Source organism: Prionailurus viverrinus, chromosome B1 (assembly GCF_022837055.1).
Source record: "Prionailurus viverrinus isolate Anna chromosome B1, UM_Priviv_1.0, whole genome shotgun sequence".
Classification (NCBI taxonomy): domain Eukaryota; kingdom Metazoa; phylum Chordata; class Mammalia; order Carnivora; family Felidae; genus Prionailurus; species Prionailurus viverrinus.
Genome location: NC_062564.1, coordinates 124,890,694 through 124,896,014, shown reverse-complemented (window position 1 = coordinate 124,896,014; position 5,321 = coordinate 124,890,694). Strand labels below are relative to the sequence as shown.

The window sequence follows — 5,321 nt, the reverse complement described above, 5'->3', positions numbered from 1 at the left end:
CACGAGCTGGGGGGGGGGGGCAGAGAGAGACAGAGACACAGAATTTGAAGCAGACTCTAGGTTCTGAGCTGTCAGCACAGAGCCCGATGCAGGGTCTAAACCCACAAACCACGAGATCATGACCTGAGCCGAAGTTGGACACTTAACAAACTGAGCCACCCAGGCATTCCTGAAGGAATTATTTTCATATGCAAGAAAAAGATAAGGCCACAGCCAGAGATGTAAGCAAAATAGATGTAAGTAACATGCCTGATGGAGAATTTAAAGCAACAATCATAAGGATACTCACTGGGCTTCAGAAAAGAATGAAGATATCAGTGAGATCCTTACCACAGAGATAAAAGAGTTAAAAAAGAATCATAGATGGACAACACAATAAACAAGATTGGAAACAGGCTTGATGCAAAGAATAATAGGCTGAAAGAAGCATACATACAAACTAGTGACCTGGAAGACAAATTAATGGAAAATAATGAGGCTGAACAAAGGAGGAAAAGATGAATTATGCCACATAAGAATAGACTTAGGGAACTCAGTGACTCCATCAGATGTAATAACATTCATATTATAGGAGTTCCAGAAGAAGAAGAGAGAGAAAAAGGAGCAGAAAATATATTTCTCAAAATAATTGCAGAATATTTCCCTTATCTGCAGAAGGAAACAGACATCTAGATCCAGGAGGGAGAGAACTTTCATCAAAATCAACAAAAGTAGGCCAACACCAAGACATATTGCAATTACATTTGCAAAATATAGTGATAAATAAAAAATCATAAAAGCAGCAAGACAAAAGAAGTCCTTCACTTACAAGGAAAAACCCATAAGGCTAGCTGGAGATTTCTCAACAGAAACTTGGCAGACCAGAAAGGAGCGGCATGATATGTTCAAAGTGCTCAGTGGGAAAAATCTGCAGCCAAGAGTACTCTATCCAGCCAGGCTACCATGCTCCTTTTCATACCTGGGTTTTGTAATAATTAGGAATATGTCATGCAAAAATGTAAAGGGTTTTTTTTATTGGCTCATATGCTTCAAATGACCAGAGATAAGGCAGGCTTGGCTTACTGCAGTGGAGGGTTGAACTCTGTTCTATGGGGCAGCTCTGCCTGTCCTCTTCCCACACTTCATGCTCCACCAGGCTACAAAGTGTCAAGTGTCACATCCAGGCACCATACCATCAGGTAAAAAAGTCACCCAATGAATAAAAGCCCTGCATTTCATTCTGGTTGGACCAACTCATTTCAAGTGCACTGGACAGTCACTGAGGTGGGGAAGTGTGAGTTATGCTAAATGGCTAAAGCCATCTAGTGTTTCTTTCCTGCTGCCAGAGGTAGAAACTAAATAACTGCTTCCTAGTGGCAAAGGAAAGGAATGGATGCTTTGCACAGAAGGAAACCACTAATTTCCACTACAAGTTTTAGTAAATGTGGAGTGAATTAAATAGAAAAAAATGATTTGTTTTTAAAACTTTCTGTCAGATAACGATTTTTATTTTGGTAAATACTTTTATTTTTAAGTTGCTAACTCTGTTCCCATTATTATTTAGTATTCTTGTGCCATAAACAAACAAATAAATCAGCATAATAGCAAAGTTTAAATTTTTGCAGTTTAATTTCTTAAAATTTTCCAAATTCTTGAAGTAAAACAAATATGAAGGTTGAAAAATTATAAATATAAGAAAAGTTTTGGGAAATATTCCTGGAAAAGCAGTTTGAAAATTACCTGATAAGTTAAAAATAAATGAATATTATTTTCATGAGTTTGCGGAATGAACTTTGTGGTTAGTACCCTGGTTACTATTCTTGCACAGAGACAATCATCTTAATATAATCATTACTGATGATGCTAAATTGGGACCGAGCTATTCACAGCAGGCAGCACTAACAAATGAGCAGCCTGACACTCTTTAAAGCATAGGAGAAAGAACCAAATGCTATCGTTATGGATCCTTTCTCCATTCCCAAAATACAGACAACATGCCCAGGAAAGTATAAGGAAACCTAGAAGCAGTCACACAAATAGCAAATGGAACATTGTGACAATGAAATATTGCTCAGTACAAGAAAAGAATGGGGTGAATAAATAATTTTCCTTGGCCTATTGCTACCTGACAGAACAGAAGTGAAAGCTGAAGAGCCATCTCTTTTCCTTGTCCTGTGAAACCTACCAGGGCTTAATATAGTTCCAGGAACAGATATTGAGCTCAATAAATATTTGTGGGACTCATAAAGAGTGTGGTGATAAGTACCAATGAGAGCAGTATTAAAAATAGCCACCATTCTCAGATATTTCTTAGTGACTAGAGTATTTATCCTTAAGCAGGTGCTTTCTGTGTTCAAAGTGCCTGGTATTTCAGTTCTGGTATTCTCTCTCCTCAAATTCCCTAAAGGATTTCTTTTTGTCTCTCCATCAGCATATCTCTTATTACTTCATAAATAAAATAGAATCTATCAATGGGAAAAGTGCCTAGCCATCTACTTCTCTAGTTCTTGTCTGTCCTTGAGAGCACCCATGCTTCCAACTCCCAAAGATCTCACTTTCACTTGGACACTTTGCCCCTTCTGAATTGCTTTATCAATTTTCTCTCTTTTCCAGATATTCTAACCCCACCTCTCTCTTACCTTTCACCATAGAAATATACTCAGTTTTCCTCCTTCCATATTTATTTTTAAAAATGAACTTTTTCTGATCTCTCAAATTTTTCAAGTTGAGACTGTCTCCCTCCTTCTCTTAATCACCAAATTGTGTAAAATAAATTGTCCACCCTTGCTTTCCCCATCTCCTCAATCCCCTCTCACCTAAATCAATTACAATTTGATCTCTATCTTCACCATTCTAATAAAGTGACACAAACCTCACAAGAAATCCTGATTTCCAAATTCAGCTGGACCATTTCCACATGGAGGTGCACATACCCTAAGTGGACAGGAAACAGTGCACATGGCTATATGAACAGAACATCAGATGTTTGTCCTTCTACACGCTTAGCACAAAACTGTGCAGAGAAAACGTCTGTTAAATAGAAGCATGCAAGAATTCCCATATGAAAGTGTGTAGACAAAATGTGCAGTGCTCATAATACATTCTTATTTTTTACATATTCTCCAAGCTTTTACTGCAAATATATGTTGCAAAAAGTACAGCATTTAAATTACAATCTGTTGTGTACTTTCCGTTATACTGCTCTGAATAAATATCTGAAATGCCTTGAGTGCTGAATGCCAAAGATGATTGAAATCCCTCTGAGCCATAAATTTAAAATGTGTTCTCTGTGGTGGTGAAGATTTTGCATTATGTAAAAGATATAATTGGATACTCTATCCTGAAAGAAAGACAGGATAAATATTACAGAACTCTGCATATCTGATTTCCCTCCTTTTAAAAGTAGAAATAAATTGTATCAGCTTACATGAAAGTGGAATATAAAATATAAAATGATACAAGTCAACATCCATTTTGTTTTTTCTCTGATTCAAGTAGCCCCTAATATAAACATTCAGACCAGCATCTGATTTTTTTGTTGTTGCTATTGTTAAATTCAGTCTAGCATCTCACTGAATGAATAAGAATTTCAGTCTGTTGAGTGAGGAATTAGATCTTGAAATTTCAGTCTGCTAAGTCTCTGAGACTCTCACCTGCTACCAATGCCAGATCATAGCAGAGTTATTTTTCAGTAGTTTTCCAAACGGGGTTAGCCAAAGAGATGCGGCTTAAAACCTGTAATTTTCAAGGCTAATAATTTCCCAAACATTTCCCAAGCAGACTAAAGAGAAACAAGCATTTAGAAAAATTATGCTTACTCTCTAAAGGCCTTTTGAGAGGGAAAAGTCATATTTTATAAAGGCAAATAATTTCTAATCTAGGAATTCTACATTGCTGGGTAGTTAGCCATCAGGAATTTGTTTACCTGGTTTAATGACTACATATCATCACCTATAAGCAGAGTCCTAAGAAGCATAAGTTGGATAACAGGAGATAAATCAGTACAAGAATTCACTTGTCCCGGTCACTGCTACAGCAGCATGCAAGAGTTAATAGGTTAATAATGGGTACTAGGATGGGCTTGTGGGGTTTAAAGTGGCAATGGAGGAGCAGGTAATACAAGAGCAATGGGTGTCATCCTTGCATAGGGGCATTGCTAATCTTCTCTGTAGCATCCCAGTTTTACTATATGTGCTGCCAAAGTGAGCATAATACAAGAGGAATGGGAAGTAGATAAAGACATTTTTATACTCATAGTTTTGTCTAGAATCCAGCGCCTAACTGCCAGGTAAATGAAATTGTGTGTGTGCACGTGTGTGTTTTTAGGATAAGAAATAATGTTTAAAAGCATCCATTTCAAGGAATACTGCCAATCAAATGGAAAGATGACTGACGTGTTTGTTCTATTGGCAGATGGTTTAGATGTTGATTGTGTTCGTGTATAAGCTGTTTGGCTTGGGTGTCTGCATACTGCTTTTTGAAGGTGACTAAAAATCTCTGCACCTGCCAAATCTCATATTTAACATTCAACAGTTGGTGCTGGCAGGAATATCATTCAGAGATAAAAATCTCCATTAGTCATGCTATTTTAGGTGGACTATTATCAAAACCTAAGCAAATAGCAACGTGGATTAACTCAAACTTAAATTCAAGTTCTAATTTTGTCTTTTAAGCCTGCTAAGACATTTAGTCTAATACTCAGCACTTAATCAGCTTTACGAAAGCATCATGGTAACATGAGAAAACAGTGGCGTTTACTACATTTTAATTACCATAATGACCTGCAAATGTAGAAACATCAGTCCCCAAAATTTGGGGAGCTGCTTATGTTTCATCATATTAAATAAGCTTTGAAATATATTGCAATAAACTTTTCTGTATTTTTTTTAGTTTCTATGTTATATCATAATTGGGTTATTTATTTTGCTCATACCTTATAGTTAGAGATATCTCATTTGAAAAAATCAAGAAAATGTGCCTTGTAAAAATGTCATGTTGGTAATATCATGCCTCTACCTACTATCATAGGCCATTGATTAAAATGTGATAGCCTCTTTTTTAATTAAAGAAGGAATCAGGTATTACTCATTAAAAGTAGATACTATATTAACACAAATATATATTGTATTTTTAAATGTATAACATTTACACAAAAACTATAATATCTCTTAAAGATTTTTACCTTTTTTGTCATACCAGAAAACAATGTTTAGTGTAATAACAGCAGCTATTTCAGATATTAATAGCTACTATGTACCAAGCATGGCACTGAGGGTCAGGGATAAAATAATCAAAAACAAAGTATTTTCTGCTTTGGCAAAGTTTAAGGTCTAACCATTAGT

General features: G+C 36.0%; 1 non-coding gene across 1 annotated transcript; it reads right to left on the bottom strand.

Moving 5' to 3' along the window:
* Positions 1-4,084: 4,084 nt before the first annotated feature.
* LOC125165046 (U6 spliceosomal RNA) lies at positions 4,085-4,189 on the bottom strand. The gene has a single exon (XR_007151948.1). It is a non-coding gene; the product is annotated as a U6 spliceosomal RNA (small nuclear RNA).
* Positions 4,190-5,321: the final 1,132 nt, after the last annotated feature.